Source organism: Dasypus novemcinctus, chromosome 4, assembly GCF_030445035.2.
Source record: "Dasypus novemcinctus isolate mDasNov1 chromosome 4, mDasNov1.1.hap2, whole genome shotgun sequence".
Lineage (NCBI taxonomy): Eukaryota > Metazoa > Chordata > Mammalia > Cingulata > Dasypodidae > Dasypus > Dasypus novemcinctus.
In genome coordinates this window covers 154,175,433-154,201,857 of record NC_080676.1, presented here as the reverse complement: position 1 = coordinate 154,201,857, position 26,425 = coordinate 154,175,433, and the positions used below count along the sequence as shown (strand labels likewise).

Here is a 26,425-nt window from a genome sequence, read left to right as displayed (position 1 = left end):
TAAATAAATACTGAGAGAAGTTTCTGAAAATATAGTCTCTATTTTTCCCTTAATTATTGACCATTCTCTCACTAAAATCTCAAAATCCTCTTAATATAAAAAAGGAAACTGAGTCAACAATTAGCCAACACACAAAGGTCACTGGAAGGAAAGGCTAAGGCCCCAGACAGAGGCGTAACACTCCCCTGCTCTTGCTGCAGAGAACACAGCGTCTCAGTGTCTTGGTAAGGAAGACATTTTACATATAATGGAACAGTCTCCCTCCTGCTCTCCTTAAATTTACAATATTCCAGCAGTTCTAGACTGTGGACAACTAAAGCTGTGCCTTGCCCAAAGAAAAGCAAGCTGGCCAGAAGTTATTTGAGGCCAGAGGGGATGAGCAATATCAAGGACCTATTCCTCATTTATAAAATACAACACGTTTTTGGCTTAGCTTTTAACAGGTCTATATTCAACACCCAATCTATGGTGTCCTAATTTATTTGAAATTCAGTTTTCATGGTACTAAGACAATGAACTTTAAATTCATCTCTCATGAATATTTTAAACAAAATTTAACATAGAGCATACTTAACAATCTTGCTTTAAAGTTGATCAAAAGGTTTAGTTTTAAATTAAAGAATCTACAGGACAGAGAGATACAGAATAAACGTGTTAAATTTATAGAAATTTGGCATCAATGAAACATTGAGAAACGAGAAAGGAAGAGAGAGAACATCAAAATGTGGGAGAAATATGAAAACATATGTATACTTTAAACATCCTAAAGCATGTAAAAATACCCTCAGATACATGAAAAATGTATATGTAATGTACTCTACACATACCATGATATTATTTGACATTTCTGAGTTAAGGGTATGGTTTTGGGAATTGTTCTCATTTATATTTACCCCCGACCAAAAAAAATTAAAAAGAATCAATATATACATATACACACACAAAGGACATTTTTCTCTTGTTAAAAAGAGACAGAATCTAAAACAAATGGAAATATCTAGAAAGTTCTATACCCCTACTCTAAAAGCAAGCATCATACCAAATTCAACTCCTGTGAAGATTCAGCATGAGTATGGACAAAAATAGGAAAGTGGCCCTGCAAGATTACATATAAAGGCAGGATGTACAGAAAGCGCTTTTGAAACACAGAGTATAGGTACTGCAATCCCAACAATAAGTAGAAAAAGGAATTGAAAAATCCCAAATACAAAGCCAACCTGATCAATACGGTATTGCCACGTCTGAGGTCGTGGGCCTCAAATGCGTCTTCTACAAAAGCTGCTGTTTGAAGCATAGCAGGATGACCTAACAGCGTTGTGATGTGCCGTTTGTTCACCAGTAAGATTTTAAAACTGTATTAATGGCAGAGAACCTGGTTAAAAGAAGAATCTCATTACTAAGGTTGAAAACGTTCAAAAGAAAAAGAGACATTGTCAAGGTTCAGCCTGAAAAATTGTTCTGAATACTGAAGTTGGTCTCCAAAGAGGGAGCAGGCATTCCTCCCAGATTTGCATTGTTTGGGGAACAGGGGAGGAGGGGTCAATCAGGAATGACCAGTGGCAAGCAATCACTGTCAGGCCAAGCTGCCGGCGCATCACTTGGCAACACTCCCTGGCATTTCAGACAGATTTGTACATTTACTCCTGCTACTTTCCACAAAGAGAAATGCCAGGGTTTCCAGTCTACAGAGCTTTATTTTATCCTTGGTTCTTCTAAAGTGTCCTTACTTTAATATTTGCAATCAAGGAGAATTCATCAGGAAGCAATGAAACCAAAACAGAGCTCCAATATAAGGTGAAAAATGAGGGATGACAAGGAAAGGCCACTCTAGACAACCAACTAGTCACAAAGGATGAGTTTTCTAATTTTTGAGAAATCAGATTCTAGAGCACTATAGCTGGCTTCAACAAAATAAGTGAGGGACTTTGATTTCTTCCAGAAGAATTCTATTTCAAAAAGGGTCATTGTATTTGTCAGCCAAAGGGTACTGATGCAAAATATCAGAAATCTGCTGGCCATTATAAAGGGTTTTTATTTGGGGTAACAGCTTACAGATACCAGGCCATAAAGCATAAGTTACTTCCCTCACCAAAGTCTATTTTCACGTGTTGGAGCAAGATAGCTGCTGACATCTGCAAGGGTTCAGGCTTCCTGGGTTTCTCCCTTCCTGGGGCTTGCTACTCTTTCCTGTGTGCTTACTTTCTGGAGCTCCAGCTTAAGGCTTCAGCAGCAAATGCCAACATCAAAAACCCTCAGCTCCGTCCTTTGCCATGCCTTTTATCTGCGAGTCCCCACCCACCAAGGGGCAGGTACTCAAGCCCTATTGACACAAGAGGTTTCCTTGACTATTTAATCCAATTTAATCTCATGCACCCAGAAGAAAAGACCAGTTTACAAACATAATCCAGTATTTCTTTTTGGAATTCATCAATAATATCAAACTGCTACAGTTATTAAGAATAAAATATCAGCACAAGGTTCTAAAAAGCTGAAAAAGCAATTCCTGGAAAAAGGAAATAACCCAAAACCAAATAGCAAACAATAATTCTAAGAAACACTGAGAGTGAGAGAAGAGTATTTTAGATCACAATTTTATTTTAAATATAAAAGTTAGAGAGGGAGCAGATGTGGCTCAAGCAGTTGAATGCCTGCTTCCCACATGCGAGGTCCCAGGTCCGGTTTCCAGTGACTCCTAGAAAAAACAAAAACAACAAGCAAAACAAAACAAAAAAAAACAACTCAGAGGAACAGATGTGGCTCACAGTTGAGCACTGGCTTCCCACATACATGGTCCCGGATTCAATCCCCAGGCACCCCCCCCCCCAAAAAAAAGTTATATAACAGTTTCGAGATTATCAATCAAATTAATAAGATATACCAATTTAAACTGCTTCAATTTACATACTTCCTAGCATACAGTATTCTCAAACAGAAATTAAAAGAAATAAGTGAAGGAAAAGCATTAAATATCATGGGTAATTGCAAACACTTATTTTTTTTCCCATAAGAAAAAAAATGTAATGAACCAGGTTAAAGGAGAACAAATATTATCTGTGTAATTAAGGAACAGATAAGTCACTAAAATAGAGACAGTCTAAAAGTTTCCTTCCAAATAAAAATTTAAGTTTCAACATATTATAGGGAAGCAAATGTGGCTCAAGTGATTGAGCTCCCGCCTACCACATGGGAGGTCCTGGGTGCAGTTTCCGAGAAGAAGAGCAAGACAGCAAACTGGCACAACAGGCAAGCACAGCAAGCTGGTGCAGCAAGATGATGCAACAAGGAGACACAAAGAGGAAAGACAATGAGAGACATAACAAAAGCAGGGAGCTGAGGTGACTCAGACGATTGAACTCCTCTCTCCCACATGGGAGGTCCCAGGTTCAGCTCCTGGTGCCTCCTAAAAGAGAAAACAAGCAGACCAGAGAACACACAGCATAATGGACACAAAGAGCAGACTGCTAGCGCAAGCAAACATTGATTAACACAATTAACAAGGCACATGCACACTCAAAGGAAAAAAATAAACGGCAACATTTTAGCAGAAAACCTGATACACTCTTGCTCCTAGGTCAACAATGTGAGCTAACTTACTACCCTAACCTTTTCCTCTACATAATTAACCTGTATACTCAAAATACACCCAGTCACCAAGGCTGCTATTATCATTTCACCTGCAGACTTGGCAGAAAAATGTTTTAGAGTTCAACCTTCAGATTTAGGTTAAAAGTCAAGAAACTACAGAGAGGTAATGCTTCTGCATGTCTCAGCAAGATCTCATAGACAGCCAAAGTAGATACTACCCCAAATAGTGGGGGCTCCTGAGCTCCGGAGACACCCAGGTCCTACGGTCTGGCAAATATCTCCAGAGTTTGGTGCCCCGCCAATGGGCTCTACTTCACAGTTTGTGCTCCCAAGTGTGACAGGGTTGGATTCAGACGAGACTTCTCTACACATGCCTCTTCTGTCCCTTTTATTGAACCTAGAGTTGGTCCTGGATTTGGTAGGAGTATGTCCAAAAGACTTGAATCTCTGGGCTGTCCATATGCCAGTTGGGCTGTGAGCCTCAGTGGAGTTGCAACACCTACTCTCCAGTTTATTGGACTCACCCAGGACAACTAACAAGGAGGTGAAGATGAACAACCACCACACCAAGGAACCGAGAAAGTCTACAACTGCAAGCAAGTCCCATCCATCAGCCATATGGGATCAAAACTCCCTCTCAATTAGGTGGAGTGGGCATCACCATCCCAGAATCCTCAGGACTAGGGAATAAAGTATGGGCTAGAGTAGACTTACTGGTATTCTACTATAGACTTGTGATTCTAGCCATGGGAGAAATCGTATCATTGATGCGGAGAAAGTGACCACTGAGGGTGCTGAAGGTAGGGAGAGGGAAAAAGAGGTGTAATATGGAGGCATTTTTGGGACTTCTAATTGTCCCGAATGACACTGCAAAGACAGATATAGGCCATTATACATCCTGCCATAACTTACAGAATTGAGTGGAAGAGAGTGTAAACTACAATGTGAACTATAATACATGTTGTGTGGCAATGCTCCAAAATGTGTTCATCAATTGTAATGAATGTAACACAACAATGAAAGAAGATGTCAATGTGGGGAAAAGTGGGGAGTGGGGCATATGGGAATCCCTTATTTTTTATGTAACATTTTACATAATCTAAGTATCTTTAAAAATAAATTTAAAATATATTTTAAAAAAAGAAACTACACAGAAAGGACCAACTGTCCAAAAAACACTTTAACACTAAAAAGAGCAAGAAAGCAGAAGTCTTCCTGCCAGATTTTAAAATGCCTCCTCCAATAAAAACAATGCAGCAGCTACAATGGGAGAAATTAAATATGGGCTTATCAACCTTAGAAAGAAATGAAATGTCCTATAAAAAAGAACCAAGTCCTAGTACTTACCAAAAAGGCTCTACGATTAAATACATTCATCAGAATTAAACTGGCTATGTGAAAGCCTGCCACCAACCATACAACTGAGAATTAGCAAACATTTATTTTTTTTTTTAAAGATTTATTTTTATTTATTTCTCTCCCCTTCACCTTCCCCCCCCCAGTTGTCTGCTCTCTGTGTCCATTCACTGTGTGTTCTTCCGAATCTGTGTTTCTTTTTGTTGCGTCATCTTGTTGTGTCAGCTCTCTGTGTGTGCGGCGCTATTCTTGGGCAGGCTGCACTTTCTTTCATGTTGGGCGGCTCTCCTTATGGGGCTCACTCCTTGAGCGTGGGGCTCCCCTACGCGGGGGACACCCCTGTGTGACACGGCACTCCTTGCGCACATCAGCACTGTGCATGGGCCAGCTCCACACAGGTCAAGGAGGCCGGTGTTTTGAACCGTGGACCTCCCATGTGGTAGACGCGGACACCCTAACCACTGGGCCAAGTCTGCTTCCCAACATTTATATCTTTGATATCTTCACAGATGTAGTACCACAAAAACAGCAACGACAATTAGAGCCCCCCATCTAATATGACCATCTCCAAATGCCAGGGACAGAGAAGAGCAAGTGAAAACTCAATTGAGATGTGTTTTAATTGTTTCAGAGTCTTTGCCGAAGACTGCTAAGCATTGGCCCAATCAGGAAATAAAGGAAATGTACACAACTATTTATTGATAAGCTGACATGCTAGTTGCCTGCTGCTATCCCTAAAGAGTATTTACCATGGTAAGTCCAAGGGGAAAGCTTTACTGCAACATCAATGAAAAGTCAATGAGTGCCGTGAACAAGAAATAATGACAATGCAGTCATTACCAGAAGCCAACTGCTCTCTGCTAGGGGACCAGGACTTCCATGCAGAACAAGACTTATCACCACTAGCCAGTTTTAGGACTAAAACCCACCACCATTAGCATCACTAAAACACTAAACAGACAGCAGCCAACTGAAACAGACAGACTGTTTTAGAGGGCGACTGATACATGATTCAAATCTCTAATTTCACTTCACTGATTAAGACACACTGAAACATAATTAAGTCTGAGAAAATAGAGAAAAATCTGAAAAGAATCCTGCTGCTGGTCGTCTTCACTGCAGACTTCCCGTGGGTTCTTTAAGTGTATCAGGCCATGTGGAGCACAGAAAGGAAGTGTAGAAGTTTCTGTGAAAACTCACAAACACACTATCATAAAGAATAAAAGACAGAAATCCCAGATTTTCTCAATTTGGTATTTTCTTTAAAAAGGCTCAACTTCTATGAAAAACTTTCCAATCCAATTTTATATTCAAAATGTGTTTATTCCAATTAATCTAGAAATCCAGTTTGGGCATGTCTATGCTCTTAGTAGTTGACTGCATTTAATTTCAACATTGTGAAATCCAGTATAGCTATTAGGCTTTAAAATTCCAACCCAGCTTGGAAAGCTCACCACAAAGGAATGAAGTAAGGCCTCAAAACAAATAAGTGAAATGCTGCTAATATAACGGGGTACTATAAAGAGAGTCCTCTCTAAACTGCTGGTGGGAGAGCAAATTGTTACAACTCTTTTGGAGAGCAATTTGACAGGATATGCATCAAGAATCCTAAAAATGTTTCTACACTCATACCAAGTAATTCAACTCTTGGGAATCTGTCCTAAGAAAATAATCTGAAATGCAAAGATAATGCCCAAAGATGTTCACCATAACTTCACTTTTAATACTTAAAAATTAAAATAATCTTAATGTACAAACAGCCTAGGAACAGTTAGGCAAATTATGATATATTAGTACAAAGAATATATAGCAAAATGTTATAGGAAGCAGATTTGGCCGAATGGATAGGGCATACGCCTACCACATAGGAGATCCAAGGTTCAAACCTAGGGCTTCCTGACCCATGTGATTAGCTGGCCCATGTGCACTGCTGATGTGCACAAGAAGTGCCGTGCCACGCAGGGGTGTCCCCCGCATAGGGGAGCCCCATGTGCAAGGAGTGCGCCCTACAAGGAGAGCCACTCAGTGCGAAAGAAAGTGCAGCCTGCCCAGGAATGGCGCCACACACGAGAGCTGATGCAGCAAGATGACACAACAAAAAACGAGACGCAGATTCCGGGTGCCGCTGACATAAGCGGACACAGAATAACCCACAGTGAATGCACACAGAGAGCAGACAACTGGAGGGGAGGGGAAGGGGAGAGAAATAAATAAAAAATAAATCTTTAAAAAAAAACGTTATCAAGGGACTTTTTAAAATAAGTTGAAAAATTACAATACTGTAAGGTATTATGTCAACCATGTTTGTTTTTTCAAAAATACACAGAAAAGAAAAACACATACAATTAAAAAAACAATTAAAAATTGTACAATGTGGTGTAAATATTGTCACTAACATCTAAACCATGTACAGTGATTCACAGTTCTACTTCCATGTACATTGCATTAAATGAGATAACCCTGTGACTTACCATAGGACTGTGAAAGCAGAGAAAAATCTACCAATTCTGACTATGAGAATAAGAAAAGACAATGCAACAGAAATAGCAAGGAAGTGTAAGCTGACTGCAGAGCAGTGTACAGATACATCCGGGAACAGCATTCTAGGCTAAAGAAACAGCATGAGGGCATAAGCAAAACACCATATAAAAATGCTAGATGCAAAAAAAAAAAAAAATTAATTTTTAAAATGTCAGATGCATCAAAGGACTAGTCAATAATTCTGAACAGTAGGATTGTAAAACAAATAAGAAAATATGAGAGATGCTGTACAGAGGCAAGGAACCCAGTAGTGGAGGGTTGCCTGTGGAACTGCTCTGCTGTCTTTGTACTAAAAGACAACCTCCTCTTGATACAGATCTCAGAAGCACAAGAGAACAGCAGCCTATGCAAACTCAGTTTTAGTTTGCTCAAAAAATTTAGTAACACCAAATAAAAATGGCCATATTTCATTTATTACCATTAGAGAAAACAGCTTATTCAGAAAGTTTATAGTCAAACTGGAAGAGCTCTGCTAAGAAAGAGAATACTGGTTCATGTTTAAAATCTTTTATGTTCAAAGTATCACTAAAAACTTTAAAATATTCTTCCTTCTGTGAATGTCAATCTGTACTTCAGGGGCTGAGATCCAGAAATCTAAATGAAAATAAATAGAAATATATATGCACACACACACAGAGTGAGTCACTCCATCTATTTTAAATTCCCCCTCAATTCTTCATTCACTCTGTACAGTAACCTGACTGTGTCACTCAGTGGAAAGGACAGGTTTTGCAACAGTATTGACAGCAACACCACAGGTCTTTCTAAAACAGGGGTAAAACTTCTCACATGAAACTTGATTTTGAGGTTAGCAGGAAACATAATCTAGACTACAAGCATCAACTTCAAGTCATCAAATAGAAAGCGTTCCAACAAGTACCGGCTCAGGTACTTACTGCCTGTGGACCTTGTATGAATTGCTTAGTCTCTTTCTAAGCTTTATATTCTTCATCTGTAAAATGCAAATAAGAGTACCAATTCAAAAGGCCATTAGGAGAACTGAGTTTTAATATAAGTAAAACACTTGGAACAGTGTATTACGCAGAACTCAAGAAATGTTAGCATTTATCACTCACAATTATCACTCAAATACGACAATGAAATCTAAAATATTAGGTATATGTTTAAATGTTACATTGTGCAGCTTACATCAGTTATTGGCTATTAATTATATGGCAGTTACTGTGTTGAACCCAAGGGTCCAAACAGAGAAAGACATAGGTTCTGTCTCAAAAAGTTAAAATTTGGGAAAGGAACCAATAATAAATCATTTTGGCACAGTGTGCTTCATGCTTCATGCTTCAATGGCGAGCAGGTCAAGCAAGGCACACAGGCAGCAGGGACGGGAGACTGACGAACTAAGTGTGGTGGAAAGTCCGCCAAGTGCCAGACAAGTGTCCAGGCAGGCTGTGCAGGATAAAGAGAAGTTCACTGAATTGCTTTCTAGGTGGAAAGTGAACACTCAGGAGGAATTAAACTATCCCAAGGGCAAGGGTATAAGGGTGGCTATGGGACCAGACCACGCTGCGTTGGTCTAAGGAGGCAAGGGAGCTAGCTCCTAAAGAATTTTAAAAAGTAATGTGCCAAGACTTGATTTGTCTTTTAAAATGCTCTCTCTGGGATAGCACAGACGCTGGGTTTGGGGAGCTGAGAACTTAACCCTAAAGACTCATCACATTATATATCATTGGCAAAAGGAGAATGTAGACTATGCACAGCAGGTACAAAATTGCAAAGGAAAAAATACAGCATAGATGGTTTCAGCACAGGGGAAATATTCAAAATTATAATATTTCAACATTAGGCAACCAAAAAACAGTTTATTTACTGTTAAATGTAACTAGTACAGATTGGTAACTATAAACTAAGGAGCTATTCTTACAGAAAAACTGAATTCATCCCGTCGAATTCCACCCCTGCTCCCTTTCTGTCCTCCCTTCTTGACCTGGCTAACCCTTCTTGCCATCTTAACCTTTGACTGCATGCCAAACAAAGTGGTTTAAGTGGATTTCTTCTTCTGTACCCTTTGCATATTCTAAGCTTAGAAATACATCCCTTAGAAACAGTTTCTCAGACAAGATTCTGGTCCCTTGAGAGCAAGGTCTCATGTCTCTACTCCTGTCATGTCACAAGGCTTGGTCCACAAAAGTACACACAATGTAGAATGAGTATATTTTTAGAATGAACGAAGGAAGGAAATACTGAGTAATCTATGTAATCACACTTCTACCTTCAGTGGCCACTTGATCCTTACTCCACATAAATTAAGAAATAAACAAGGAGTCTTCCCATTCAGATTCCTATTATAGTGTAGTCCAAAAACTGTTCAGAAACCAATAGTGGAGGAGAAAATGACCAAAAGGACATTATTGGGGCAACTTTTTAAAATGGAATATAGACTACTTGATTTATATCAATGATAACTTTCTTAAACTTGATAACCGTACTTAATGAGGTTGCATGAGTGAATATTTTTTTCCTTACGAAATATACATGGAAGTATTAAGTGTTCAATAAACATCATATATGCAGCCTACCACCAAATGTTTAGAAAATAGACTGACAGGTGGATGAGAGAGAGAGGTGATTGGTAGAAAGACAGATTTAAAAAACAAATGAGGGAAGCAGACTTGGCCCAGTGGATAGGGCTTCCCTCCACCACATGGAAGGTCCGCAGTTCAAACCCTGGGCCTCCTTGACCCATGAGCAGCTGGCCCACGCGCAGTGCTGATGCGTGCAAGGAGTATGCCCCGTAAGGAGAACCGTCCAGCTCAAAAGAAAGTGCAGCCTGCCCAGGAATGGCGCCACACACAGAGAGCTGACGCAGCAAGATGACACAACAAAAAGAAACACAGATACCCATGTCACTAACAACAACAGAAGTGGACAAAAAGAACATGCAGCAAATGGACACAGAGAAAAGACAACTGGGGCAGGGGCGGGGATAAAATAAATCTTTAAAAGCAAAACAAATAAACAGGGAAGCAGATTTGGCTCAATGGATAGAGTGTCTGCCTACCACATGGGAGGTCAAGGGTTCAAACCCAGGAACTCCTGACCCGTGTCACGAGTTGGCCCACGCACAGTGCTGATGTGCACAAGGAGTGCCATGCCATGCAGGAGTATCCCCCGCGTAGGGGAGCCCCACGCGCAAGGAGTGCGCCCCGTAAGGAGAGCCACCCAGTGCAAAAAAAGTGCAACCTGCCCAGGAGTGGCACTGCACACATGGGAGAGCTGATGCAGCAAGATGATGCAACAAAAAGAGACACAGATTCCCTGTGCCACTGACAAAAAGATAAGCAGACACAGAAGAACACACAGTGAATGGACACAGAGAACAGACAACTGGAGAGGGAAGGCAGGGAAGGGGAGAGAAATAAATAAAAAATAAGTCTCTAAAAAAAAATGAACAAATGTAGCAAAATGTTAAAAGTTGGTAAATCTGGGTAGCTGGGAAATCGTTTTATTGGTTGTATATTTGTAACTGTGTGCTATTTGAACTTATTTCAAAATTAAAAGTTTAACCAAAAAAAAGCTGTGGGGATAAACGTTCAAGAACCAATTTCGGTTCTCCAAAGCAACAATTAAATTCCAAAGCAAAAAAGAAATAATGATTTTTGAGAGTTGATTTTGACTGCTAATGTGTTCCAAGGAATACAAGAGAAGCAAGCCACTAATTTCCTAAATTTCAAGGTATTATATTAGCCATGTAATTTTCAAGTAAGTTATTTGGAGTTGTGATAAAAATACATAAAATGCTGTCCAATGTATCTCGCTGACAGACCTGGAGCAGTTAATGTCTCCTGCTAAGGTTTCTACCACAAAAACAAGAAAAAGAAGGTCTTCCCACTTTGTATGTCTAGTTGTGGCAGCCAAGATTGAATGGGGGAATACAGGAAATTCTAAAAACATGGGGAAAGGGAAATAACCTTTGCAACTCAGAAATAAACTGGTAAACAGGGAATAGCAAATTAAAAAAAACAGAATATGAAATGAAAAAAAAGAAACAAAATGAAATATAGTCCAAATAATGAAGCTGGTGCTTAACCATATGCCTAAGTATGAATTAGAATATTGATGACTTTTCTTTAACTTAATATTTACCAATGGATAACAAGGCTTTTTATATACACCAGGTAATCATATTCTAGAAATTTGCTATTTTGGAAGAAACAATCAAAACACTTAGGAGGTTCCGCTACCTGTACATAGCAAAAGTTTTTTTAAGAAATAGTCTTCATTTATTTGGTCCTAGGATCAAACAAATTCAGTTTAAATCAGAGGTTTCCTTGTTTATTTTATTTACTTAGTACAATATATATTATTACTCGTTTAAAGGCATTTTTAAAAGCAGAATATCAATTCAAATTGTATGATACAATGAAGGATGTTTTTAAGCATTTTATAAACCACTGACAACTATTCCCACCTATATATTTGGAATGCTATCCTGAGGAAGTCATCTCATTTGTGTGGGTAGGTCAACAGTGTGGGCAGGTCAACCTAACAATGTGGAAAAAGACCACCAGTGAGAAAGAGTTCTGTTCCCTGAAAACTACCACCTCACATCCCGGTAGACCTTTTAAATTCTATAAATTGGAAACATCAAATCACAAAATATGTCATATAATGATTATCTCATTATATGAGGGCTCACGCATCTAAGCCTTCCAATGAACCTGGAAAAATGAAGTATAAGGTTTACTAGCTATTATCAGGTTTAAAAAAAAAAAAAAAAAAGGAACAGTCTACAAAACATGCACGAGATATATATTGAAATTGTGTTGAAAAATCAAATATAATAGCCATTAACACTATTTAACCCAAATCAGACAAAGAAAGCAATTTCATCCATAAACACATAATGGCAGCCCAGAGAAAATGGGGAGTCTAGTGACCAGGCTCTAGTCTCAATGCTGCTCATTTATTTCTCTGATTCTCTAATATATGCTACAGGAGGTGAAGGACCTCTGGGTGACTTTTTTTAGACAGCACTCATCGTCCCTGGGATAGTCAGACAAGTATCATCAACCTCTGATCTTAAGATTAAAAAATGGTGGAGGGCGGGGGGAGAATCGGGGAGAAATCAGACAAAAATTGAGCTGAAGACAACCAGGCAACAGACAAACTGATTCAGATTGTCCTGAGACAGTGAGACGTGTGACTGTAACACAGTGACACTACCCTGGGTGTAGAGTAACAGTAACTCTACCCTGAAAGTGGAGAGGCCAAGGCCAGAAAGACACACAGGCAAACACTCAGGACAGTTCCATTATCTTGCCATTAACCTGCCATCTAACCAGACTCTTCACTGTGCCCTAAAAATAGCACACAAAAAGGCTTTTACAGCATCCCAGCTACTAAACACATTAAGAGAACAAATATCAAAGCATTTATCAGAATATACACTAGGAGAAGAGAAAAAGTAATATGTGTTTATGGTATCAAAAACACAAGTCAACATTGTGATTATACTAAAAACCATTGACTATTCACTTGAGATAGATGGTAGGATATGTGAATTTATCTCAATAAAACTGCTATGCTAAATAAATAAATACATAAATAAATGGAAAGGTTGTAAAAAATCTGCTTATTATCTGGGCTTACCAAAAAAAAAAAAGAGATGTTAATAGCACCTTGTTTTTATATAGCACCTGTGAAGCAGCTCAAATATTTCTGTAAATTTTTGAAAAATCTAATTATAGTATTTCTAACAACCTATCCACAAAATAGGTAGAATGTAAATATAATTACTTCTATTTAGCTACTGAAGAAACATAGACACATTTAATCACCTTGCAAATTAAGATTCCTGATCTAGCTCAGTCCATCACATTCAGCATAGAATACTGCCAAGTCTACAATCACCCTCCAAACAGTACCAAAGTAAAATATAAAAACGAACTCACAGTCTTCTATGTTCAAGAGCTAAACCCTAAGAATTAACAATTCTGGCTAAATTGGCTTTAATTTAAAAGAAAAACACTTCACGTATTTTATTTAATCAGATTAATCTACTTTTTTTTTTTTTAAGAACTAAATTGAGAAGGTGTTGTTATAATTATCATTAATGCCACTTGGGACATAGAAATCATAGATAAAAGTGAGAATTCTATCTCACACTTACCAACATGAACTGGCAGCTTTATGCCTCCTTCAAAGGACAAAAGGAATTCAGTTTAAAGCACAAGGTCAAAATACACAAAAAGACCCACTGGCCTGGGAAACCAATAGGTTTAAGGACAAAGAACGAGACAACCAATACTTGTAAATCTCAGGAATCTGAAAGAAAATTTTATTTTGACTCAAAAAAGGAAATACTTTGTCCTACTGACTGCTACAAAAAAAAAAAAAAAGACTGCCTTTAAGTGCTTTATTTTGTGTTTTTTAAGAGCTATTACTATTAGGCATCTTATTACAGTATAAAGGGATACTTCCTAAATGTACCCAATATATTTAACTCCCCTCAAAGCAGCCTCTTGGTGAAATAAATTCTTTCTTTCCTTTAATTCTATTTAGATAAGGGACAGCCAAAACAGTACAGGATAACTAAACATGAACTTTGCAAATGCATCCCTTATTTGAAAGACAAAAGAAACTTGAAGAAAATTCCTGGTTCCCTGAACACTGAGTATCCAGTGAAAATATAAGCTCCTTTCTTAAAACTTAATCTCTTCAGTGCAGAGATTACAAATTCTGTTCATCCTTAGCCTCCATGCTCATCATGCCACTAGGAAAACTGGCTTCTACTGTCACTATCAAAAACAATTCATTTTAATAAAATGATTTGATATCTGGGATTTGCTTCAAAATGATCTGGGGTGGGAAGGCAGGATAGATAAAACACAATAGGCCATGAGTTAATAACAGCTACTAAAGGTGGATAATGGGTACATAGGGTTTACTACTCCCATGCTTTTGTAGTTGCTAGAATTTTTAGATATTGGATTTTTCATCATAGGATTTTAAACAAAGAAAGAGAAGAAAGCTAGTTTTGAAAGTAAATCTCTCAACCAGTAGATTTCTATAAGGCACCAGAGCTCAGTAAAGTAATTTAACTAAGGATTCCAAAGGAATACAATATAGCGCTTTAATTTTAAAAATTCTTTATAGTTATACAGCAATTAGGATGCCCCTACAGTTTTCCTGTTGTTCGCAGGAAGAAGAGGCTGAGTTAGGAAGTTACCTGTCTCTAGATTAAGATGTTTTCTTCCTTCTATGTCATTGCAATGAAACCTTATTTTAAAAACTGACTGGTCATTTTTTCCCTTCCATTCTGATAAAAGGCACTCTTTCTGAGATAATTAAAGAAAATTATGGGATACTCTAGGGTAATGGTTCCTACCAAAATATCCAGACTTTAAATACAGCTTAACCAAATTTTAACTTTCCCTTATATCTCTTTCTAAGGGCTAACTTAAAACTAAGTTCAAGTTGATGCTTTTCTTTTTAAAAGTATTACCTTGACCCTAGTAAATATTCTCATAAATCATTCTCTACTTGGAAATTTTTATTCTTTGGGATCCTGGAAGGAACGGCACCACAAAACAGACCACAACCTTGACTTGGCCTTTATACAACGCCATCAGTACTCTGATGAGTCCAATCAGGATCACGTTAAGTGTCCTTAGTCTCCTTAAACGATCTGAGGCACTTGACAATCAAGACTGATGCCTGACCTGTGAGATGATCTTAATAATGGACGTTTTTCTTAAAGAAGGAAATATTACATAAGAAACCACAGGGCAATGCAAAGTTATCACTGAATCACATTTCTTTAAGTTACCAGCACTCTGCTAATATAGAATGAATCAAAAATTCTTTACTAGAACAGGAAAAACTAAAATAAAACCTGGGATGGGAAACAAAGAATAATTTACAGAGCTCATATTAGTCTCAAACAGATGTTGCATGGATGTTTTGTTCTCCTTTTTGTCCGGTCTACTCTTTGATCTGGCAGCTTTACTTAAGAGCATCTGCTTTAACCACAAACACGTACATTATTTAAGCTGTCATTCTGTACACACTCCTAACCTATTTGGCAAAGTGGAGGTTTCTAAAATAATAGCAACTAAGAAACTAAAATAGAGCCTCTTGAGTCTATATTTAGTATTTTGAAATATTTGGAAATCACATTAAATACAGTAGTTATGCAAAAGAGTTTGATAAACATTTGGTTAATCATGTCATCTATATAGTAAATTTTATAGCACTGATCAGCTCTCTTTGTTAGAAGGACACAAAAGTTTTACTAATGTATTTCTAAGGAATTCAATCTGTGCATTATAGGAAGACAAACCAATTCTCAGTTCTATACTAAGAACAACAAATATTTCATGAATTCACAACAGCAGGGTGGTTTCTAGCACTGGGAAGGGCCAGATTACTCAAGATTCAGCACATTTCTAAAGCTTAAGGGGGAAGATGATTAATGATACAAAAGAACAAGGCTTGGTGAACTTGTACAATGGCTTGCTTACACAAAAGATCAATTGCTAGCTAAAAAAATGCTTCAACTATTGATAAACAGGGCACTCAAAAGAGAGGTTCAAGCAGAGGCTAGATTCCTGAATGACTCTAAGTTTATCTAGTCAAAAAAATGATAGTAGGACTAGAATCAACTGTTATTATCAAGTTTCTAACTTCAGATCAGTTAGAAGACTATATAAATTCTACAATATGAAAAAGTGATTTCTGAATAAAAGAAAGAAAAAAGGAGAATTTGATTCACTAGGAACCGATTATCTAGTCTGAGAATTATCTAGGCACTTTTATTTTTTGCCTGCTCTCTAATTCTCATCATTCTTCTACTCATTTCCATCCTTGGTATGGTGAGAAAAGGAAAAGGAATAGTGTGTGACCTTTTGTGATTAAGTGAACAACTCCTATGGAGCGGTAGAGGGTAGGGAAGAAAAAACAAGAAAGTTAAAATTAACCTTATAGTACTTAGACATTCCATCTACCTCCCTAACAGTTGTTGATTTGCAATGATTTAAGTTAAGCAAGAAATACCACAAAAACTTCAAACATGAGTATTACATTAAGACCGTAAACATGGACAAAGTTCAAAAACTATACGGAAAGCTAGTAAGATGGTGGAGTAGGAAGCTTCATGAATCAGTCTCTCTAACACAACAACTATTGAAGGGGCAGGAACTGTTCAAATAACTATTTCGAAACTCTGGAGTTTAGAGGAACACCGTGTCGCATGGAGGGAAGAGATAGAGGAAGAGGCTGGTAAACTAGAGTAAATATCAGTGAATTTTGCCCTCTATGCAGCAGCTACCATCCCCCAAGACCCAGATGCAAGGCAGGCAGCAGAGTAGACTACAACTCAGATTTCTGGTGCAGCCTGCTTGTACCAGGATGAGCTATAAGGACCTAGTCCTCCAAAATATGATGGGGGATAGGGGGCGGGGTTGGGGTGAACTGTTACCTGATCACAGCTTTTTTTTTTTCCTTCTTTATTTTTTTTTTAAACATTACATTAAAAAAAAATATGAGGTCCCCATATACCCCACACATCCCTCACCTCACTCCTCCCACATCAACAACCTTTTTCATCATCATGGCATTGTCATTGCATTTGGTGAATCTATTTTGGAGCACTGCTGCACCACATAGATAGTGGTTTACACACTCCCACAGTTCACCCAGTGGGCCATGGCATCTGTCCCTGCAGTACCACCCAGGACAACTCCAAGTACTGAAAATGCCCCCACATCATATCTCTTCTTCCTGATCACAGCTTTAGTTCACCTGCTTCAGATCACTGGAAGGTCAGCTCTGAGGGCAGCCATTATTCCAAGTCTCCTCAAGCAAAAGCAGCAGATGACTCTTAAACATGCAGTACGTATTTTTCTCTTTATTCTTTCCATTCCTCATTTGGGAACAAAAAAATTGTTTGGAAAACTCACAAATTGATGGCTCCAGCCTCAACAGCAACAATAAAAACCTAGCAATCCGAGAGTGGAGCCCTATATGTCTAGAGTTATAATACTCAGTATGTCCAGTTTTCAGTAACAACAACAACAAAAATCATAAAACAAAGTAGCAGAAAAATATGGCCATTCAAAGCAAAAAAGAATTTGCCAGAACCATCATTGAGGAAGCTCATACACTGGAACTACTAGTCAAAGACTTTATCAATTGTCCTAAATATGTTCAAGGAGCTAAAGGAATCTCTACAGAAAGAGCTAAAGGAAATTAAGAAAACATCCAAACAAAATAAAGAGATAAAAAAATTATAAAAAGTAACCAAGCAGAAATTTCAGAGCTGCAGAGTACACTAATTAAAATGAAAAATTCATTAGACAGATTCACTATAACAGAGTAGAATAGGCAGAAGAAAAGATCAGTGAACTTGAAGACAAGATAATTCAAATTTCCCAGTATAAGAAACATAAAAAAAGAGGCAGAAAGTTTTGAAGAAATAAACGTGGAAACGTTCCTCAATCTGATGAAAGACATGCATATATACACCTAGCAAGTTTAACAAACTCCAAGCAGATAAGACCGTAAAAGATCTACACTAAGAGAAATTGTAAAAATCCACGACAAAGAGGATTTTGAAAGCAGTAAGACAGAAGCAACTTGTCACATACAAGGGATCCCAATAATATTAGCAGCACATTTCTCATCAGAAACCATGGAGGTCAGAAGACTGTGGCATGGCATATTTAAATTCCTTATAAAAACTTCCATCTAACGATTCTATATTCAGAAAAATTAACTTTCAAAAATAAATAAGAAATTAAGACATTTACAAATAAACAAAAGCTGAAAGAGATCATTATCATAAGACTTCCCTATAAGAAATACAAGTCCTTCAAGCTGAAATAAAAGGACACTAGAGAGTAACTTGAAATCATCTGAAAAAATAGAGAATGGTAAAGGTAACTACATAAGTAAATATAAAGCCCTGTATTATTTTACTTTTAATTTGTAACACCTTTCCCTTTATAGGCTAATGTGAAAATAATATTTTAAGTCTATATTAAAGTACATTCAATGATTAAAGATATCTGAGAGTGGGGCGGCGGACTTGGCCCAGTGGTTAGGGTGTCCGTCTACCACATGGGAGGTCCACGGTTCAAATCCCGGGCCTCCTTGACCTGTGTGCAGCTGGCCCATGCGCACTGCTGACGCGTGCAAGGAGTGCCATGCCACGCAGGGGTGTCCCCCGTGTAGGGGAGCCCCATGCACAAGGAATGCGCCCCGTAAGGAGAGCTGCCCAGTGCGAAAGAAAGTGCAGCCTGCTCAGGAATGGTGCCGCCCACACGGAGAGCTGACACATCAAGATGACGCAACAAAAAGAACACGTGCCACTCACAACAACAGAAGCAGACAAAGAAGACACAGCAAATAGACACAGAGAACAGACAACCGGGGTAGGGTGGGGTGGGGGGGAAGGGGACCGAAATAAATAAATAAATAAATAAATAAATCTTTTTTTAAAAAAAAGATATCTGAGATATAAATTATTACCTTCTGAGAAAATGACTATAAAGAGAGAGAGGCAAAGAAATATAATAGTAGAACATTTGTGTACTACTGAAACGAGGTTAGTACTAGTTGAACTAGGTTATTAGTTTGAGGTTTTAACTGTAATTACAAAGGTAACCACAAAGAAAATAACTAAAAAATATAGAGGAAAAAAAAGGATATCAAAATGGTACACAACAAAAAAACAACTAAATACAAAAAAAAAAAATAACTTAGGAACAAAAACCATAACATATATATAGAGAACTAACAGCTAAATGACAGAACTAAATCTTTTCTTCTCAGTTAATCTGTATGCTGTCTACAATAGACTCACTTTAGGTACAGAGACACAAAGAGGTTGAAAGTAAAGGGGTGGAAAAAGGTATTCCATGCAAACAATAACCAAAAGAGAGTAAGCATGGTTATATTACTGTCCAACAAAACAGATTTTAAGTTTAAGAGGTTGAAAGAGACAAAGATTATATATATTGATAAGAGATTTGATTTAGCAAGAAGATATAAATATTTATGAACAAATATGCATCTCACAAGAGCCCCAAAATATATGAAATAAAAATTGATAGAATTGAAGGGAGAAATAAATATAGCTTTACAATAATTGTTGAAAACTTCAATACAAAACTTTCAATAGATGATTAAACTAGATCTAAGGAAGTAGATATAGCTCAGTAGTTAAGCACCTGCTTCCTATGCACAAGGTCCTGGTTCAACCCCTGGTACCTCCTTTAAAAAACAACAACAAAAACACAACTAGATCTAAACAGAAGATCAATAAGGAAATAAAGGAGATGAACAACACCATTAAGCAACCACATCTAATAGACAATTAGGGAACACTCCACTTAGCAACAGAATTCTTTTGAAGAGTACATTTTCCAGGATAGACTATGTGTTAGGCCACAAAACAAAATTTAATACATTTTAAAAGACTGAAACCAAACAAAGTATCTTCTTAGAACACAATGCAATAAAGCTAGAAATAAGTAAAAGAAGGAAAAATGGAAAATTTATAAATATATGGAAATTAAACAATAGGTCAAAGAAGAAATCAGAACTGCAACTAGGAAATATCTTGAGACAAATGAAAAGGAAAACACAACAAACCAAAACTTATAGGTAGTAGCAAAGGCAGTGCTCAGAAGAAAATATATAACTCTAAATGTCGATGTTCAAAAGGATCACAAATCAATAACCAAACTTTATACCTAAAAAAAACCATAAGAGCAAACTGAGTCCTAAGTTAGTGAAAGAAAGGAAATAACTAAAAGTTAGATCAGAGATAAATGAAGTAGAGGATAGAAAAACAATAGAATCAACAAAACAAGTTTTTTGTTTTTAAATCAACAAAATCAACAAACCTTTAGCAGACTGACAAGAGAGAAAGGAATCAGGAATGAAAGTGGGATAGTGCTATAGGTTTTACAGAAATAAAAAGGATAAGAGTGTACTATGAAAAGATATATGCAAAAAAAAAAATTAGAAAACCTGGATGAAATGAACAAATACCTAGATATACACAAACTACCTAAGCTGATGCAAAAAGAAATGGAAAATCAAAACAGCTATAACAAGTAAAGACATTGAATCAGTAATTAAAAACCTCCCAACAAAGAAAAGTTCAGGACCAAATGGTTTCAGAAGTCACAAGAAATTTACTAAAAGTAATAAACAAATTCAGCAAAGTTGATGGATACAAGATAAACACTTGGAAGTGGGGTTTCTTCTGTAAATGGATAAACAATCTGAAAAGGAAATCAAGAAAACAATTCATCTGTCAATGGAAGGGGTTGCTTCCTTTGGAAGGGAAGCCACCTTTGGCTCCTGCAAATATTTGGTATAAAAAATCTGAGTCCCTGTTTTCAGTTATTTGGGGTGTATACTTAGGAGGAATAAATTTAACCAAGAAGGTGAGAGATCTGCACACTGAAAACTACAAAACATTGCTGAAAGAAATCAAAGAAGACTTCAACAAATGGAAAGACATCCCATGTTCATGGCTTGGAATATATAATATTAAGATGTCAATACTGCCTAAAGTGACTTATAAATTCAGTACAAAACCTTATCAAAATTTCAGCAGCCTTTTTCACAGAAATGGAAAAGCTGAATTTCAAATTCATATATAATCACAAGGGGCTTTGAATAGCCAAAAAAATCTTGAAAAAGAATGAAGTTGGAGGATTCAAACCTCCCTGATTATAAAATCTACTACAAAGCTACAAAAATTCAAACAGGGTGGTATTGGCGTAAGGATAGACATACAGATCAATGAAACAGAATTGAGAGTAAATGGATAAAATCATATATCTAAGGCCAGCTGATTTTTTTATCAGAACGCCAGGTCCATTCAAAGGGGAATGAATAGTCTCTTTAGTAAATGGTGCTAAGACAACTGGAAATCCATGTGTAAAGGAATAAATGTTAATCCTACATCTCACCATACACAAAAAATAATTCAAAATTGATCAACAACCTAAATATAAAAGCTAATAAAATAAAATTCTGACAAGAAAACATAGGGAATTATCTTTAGAAGTTTGTAGAAGACAATGTATTTTTAGAATTTACACTAAAAGCACAGGCAAAAAAGAAAAAAGCAGGTAAAATTAACTTCATTCAAAATTGTAAACTTTTGTGCACCAAAGGATATTAGCAAGAAAGTGAAAAAACAACCTACAGAATGGGAGAAAATATTTGGAAGTCATATTTCTGATAAGGGCTTAATATCCATAATACATAAAGAACTCCTACAACTCAACAACAAAAAGACAAGCAACCCAATTAAGAAAATGGGCCAAGGATTTGAATAGACATTTCTCCAAAAAGATTATCAAATGGCCAATAAGTATATGAAAAGATGTCCAACATTATTAGCCATTAAATAAATGCAAATTAAAACTCCAATGAGATACTGCTTTAACCCACCAGGATAGCTATTTAAAAAACTGAAAATAGCAAGTATTTGTGAGGATGCAGAGATTGAGGAACTCTCATACATTGTTGATTGGTATGTAAAATGGTATAGCCACTGTGGAAGACAGTTTGGTGGTTTCTCAGAAAGTTAAACACAGAATTACTGTATGACCTTGCAATTTGACTCCTAGATATATACTTAAAATAACTGAAAGCAGGGACTCAGATTTTCTATACCAATGTTCATAGCAGCATTATTTACAAAAGCCAGAGGTGGAAGCAACCCAAATGTCTACGGACAGATGAATGAATAAACAAAATGTAATATATCCATAAAATAGTTAATATTGTTCAGCCACAAAGAGAAGTGATGAGCTGGTATATGCTATAGCATGGATAAACCTTGAAGACATCATGTGAATGAAATAAGCCAGACACAAACATTGAGAACAATTAAATTTGTACAGACAGAAAGCAGAAGAGTGGTTAACAGGCAGGGGGAGGTGATTTGGGGAGTTACTGCTAAATGAATATGAGCTTTGGTTTGATATTATGAAAACAGTATGGGGAAGCAGACTTGGCCCAATGGATAGGGCATCTGCCTACCATATGGGAGGTCTGCGGTTCAAACCCCGGGCCTCCTTGTCCTGTGTGGAGCTGGCCCATGCACCGTGCTGATGCGCGCAAGGAGTGCCGGGCCACACAGGGGTGTCCCCTGCATAGGGGAGCTCCAAGTGCAAGGAGTGCGCCCCATGAGCTGCCCAGCACGAAAGAAAGTGCAACCCACCCAGGAATGGTGCCGCACACATGGAGAGCTGACACACAAGATGACGCAACAAAAAGAAACACAGATTCCTATGCCACTGACAACAACAGAAGCAGACAAAGTACACGCAGCAAAGGGACACAGAGAGCAAACAACGGGGGGAGGGGCAGGGAGAAAGAAATAAAAAATGAATCTTTAAAAAAGAAGAACACAGAGCAAAGGGACACAGAGAGCAGACAACTGGGGGTAGGGAAGGGGAGAGAAAGTTTTTAAAATCTTAAAAAAAAAAAGAAAACAGTATGGAAATAGTGGTGAATGTTACACAATATAGTCAAAGTACTTAAAGAACTGTCCTCTTAAGAAAAAGTGATTTTTTGTTAAGTATACTTTACCACAATTAAAAACAAATTTTTTAAAACTACACAGATAAAAAAAAACTATACAGATAATAATACATTATCACTAGCTGTCTTGAGTAGTCAGAGAAAAGATGATCTTTTCCTTGCTTATATTTATGCATGCATATTTTTAAAAGTTTTCTATAATGAATATGTAGGACTTGAGAAGAAAACAAAAATATTTTTGGTATGCCAAAAATGACCATGACATTCCACTAAGTATTTTTCATTTTCCATGTAAAAGGTGCTATTACAAGAATTGCTCTATAAAGTGGTATCAAGGTAAGCTACAAAAGGCACCAAAGATAACACAAAAAACAATTAGTTTACTTTCTCGCCACTGTTAGAAATCTTTGTCCACTAATTACACAAATATTTATTAAGCAGCTACCAAGTATTAGATCCACTATCTGCAAAGATCCTAAAATGGTAGTAAATTATAACTAGTAAATTCTCATTATGGTTCATACCTTCTTCCGTCCCAACCTCTCGTTTTGAATACCCTCAAAAATTTAGGAAACTTTTTAAAAGTGTGACCACATTGAAAAATACACTGTCTCGGCTAGTACTGCTGTCCAAAATATTTACTGCCTTTCTCTTACCAGCTCTTTCCCTACTTGCCCATTACTGTGGGGGATAATTCTTGCCCATTAATGCCATGCATGACCATGTGACTTGCTTTGGCCAATGAAGTCTGCATAGCAATGGTATATGCTACTTTTGAGCAGAAGCACTCAGTCATCCAGAGTTTCTGCCATGGCTCTTTTCATTCTTTCATTCTTTCATTCTGGGGTGGGTGCCAGAATGAAGAGGATATGGAACAGAACCATTGCTGACCCACAAAGGACATTAATATCAGAAACAAACTTTTGCTGTTTTACTGAGATTTGGGGATTGTTACTGCAGCATAATTTAACAAAGGTTTACTAACTCATATACCCCTAACTATACTTTGACACAAAACGAAACACCACCACTCCTCAATGGACAGGAGATAGAAATAAGTAACCTCCTCTCTAGCTATGCCTATTCTTAATGTTGCAAAGATAGATGATGGCATGCAGTCACTTGTCCACAACTTGCATTGTTTTTTTCTCTCCAAGGGTCTGGGCAGGCCTCTGCTGCACTCAGACATTGGAGCTGTCTTCTCACTGTACTCTTAAACATATAAAATTTCCTTTCTTAAAGAAAACTCTCAAAACATGCCACCATAAAAATATTCCATGGGATAAAAAAACAAGAAATGCCCAGAGGAATGAAATCTTTCCCATCTCTGTGAAATAAATTCACTTCAGCTTATTAAAAAAATTAGAAAACATTTGTTTTATTATCAAAATGCAAGAGAACATCAGGTCCATTAAATAAGAGCAGGCTATTGTGAAGAGAGTATAGGTCAAACTTACTAGAATTGACTAAAAAAGACAGAGAAAGATTGAAAATAAAAGATGAGTAAGGATCTATTTAAAAACACAAGAAAGATTATTAAAGTAGAATTCAAGGCAAAAGCTATAAATGTGAAAAAGATAATTTTATTTTCATAGAATATATAAATCACAATGAAAACAATTGTAGTAAACCTTTATGCTCCTATTAACATAACATGAAAAAATATTAAGTGAAAACTAAAGGTAATCTCTTTGTATTGCTGGTTAAAATGTAGAAAAACTTAGTAACTTAAACAATAAGTTAACTTAGCAATAACTTAAAACATGATTGAGGGGAGTGGGTGTAGCTCAGCGGTTAAGAGCCTGCTTCCCATGTGCAAGGTCCTTGATTTAATCCCCAGTACTTCCTAAATAATAATAATAAAAATAAAATAAACTTTAAAAAAAAAAACACAACTGACCCACCCCAATCAAGATGGTGGAGTAAGAAACTTCAGAGATCCTATACCCCCCACAAAAGCTTTGAACCAGCCAAGAACTAGCAGAAACATCTATCTCAAAGCTCCAGAAAAGTTAAAGAACTGAAGTAACAGGGTGAGCACCAAGTCAAGAAAAGAGCAACTTAAAAGCTCTTGTTGGCCTCGACTCTATCCTCTCAACACCTCAGTATGGAGCCAAAAAGCACTCCCAGTGCAGGTCCCTGGTCCCACTTCAAGAGAACAGAGTAACCCTTGTGTACAGACTAGAACATGAATGTCTGGCCCAATCACTCTGGTAGCAGCCTGAGAGACTAAACCAGAACTTGCCCCAAATATAGAAGGCAGCTCACAGAGCTATCCTATAGAATGCTGTGGGAGATCAGTCAAGTTGTGGCTGCCTCAAGCTAAGGACTGCCAGCTGTAGGACATATACTGTAGTTCCCTAGGGGAGAGGGAACATTCATATCCATGTAAATAGGAATTCCTAGGGCCACATGCACATGTCCAAGATAGGATGTATGCACAGAGAAGATAAGGAGGCCCCTATGCTTTGGCCTCCAACTATTCTCTAAACTCACTGAACAGATGAGCTTAGAAGGAAAGCATTTGCACAGGTCAATATGCAAAGACTGAGTGGGAAAAGTGTTTTGTATTTTTCAGTTTTGGTTTTTGTTGTTGTCAGCTCCTGGCATTCAAGGAAAGTTCTGATGTAACACTAGCTGGAGAAAAGCTTAAGAAACAGATGCCTCAAAGACTAACTTGCAAAGGTAACACATTAAAATATCAAAATGTCCAGATTTCAACAAAAGATTACAAAACATACAAAGAAAACAGGAGGTGATGCCCCAGACAAAGGAGAAGATTAAATAAAGCATTAGAAACTATGAATAAGAAGGATGAGACCTGGAATATTCCAAAGATTTTTTAAAAATCATCCTACATATGCTCAAAGAGCTAAAGGAAAACATGGACACAAAGAACTAAAGGATATCAGGAAAATGATAGATGGACACAAAGGGAATTGGAAAGAGATAAATTATGAAAAGGAATCAAACAGAGCTGAAAACCACAGTAACAGAAATTTAAACTCCCCAAGAGTTCAATAGCAGATTGAAGCTGGCAGAAGAATCAGTGAACTTGAAGATAAAACAAGTGAAATCATCCAGTCTGAAGAGCACAAAGAGGAAAGAATGAAGAAAAGTGAACAGAGCCTGAGGAATCTGTGGCACAACATGAAGAATACCAATATATGCATTCTGGGAGTCCCATAAGGCAAAGAAATAAAGAAAAGGGCAGAGAGAATACTCAAAGAAATAGTGGCTGAAAACTCCCCCAATTTAACAAAAGACTTGAATATATACATCCAAGAAGCTCAAACGAATGCCAAACAGGAAAAACCTAAATAGGGTATATACCACAACATATGATAAACTGCCAAATGCCAAAGAGAGAGCGAATTCTGAAAATCACAAGAAAGAAGCAACAAGTGAC

General features: G+C 37.3%; 1 protein-coding gene across 3 annotated transcripts in view; it reads right to left on the bottom strand.

Moving 5' to 3' along the window:
- ITSN1 (intersectin 1) overlaps nucleotides 1–26,425 on the bottom strand; it is a 243,466-nt gene that overhangs the window by 188,888 nt on the left and 28,153 nt on the right. The window contains exon 2 of one of the 3 annotated variants that reach the window (XM_058296183.2): nucleotides 1,218–1,372. The exons of the other annotated variants lie outside the window; for them this stretch is intronic. The gene's annotated coding sequence lies outside the window, so the exon portion shown is untranslated. The remainder of the gene's footprint in view (nucleotides 1–1,217; nucleotides 1,373–26,425) is intronic. 3 annotated transcript variants of the gene reach the window in all.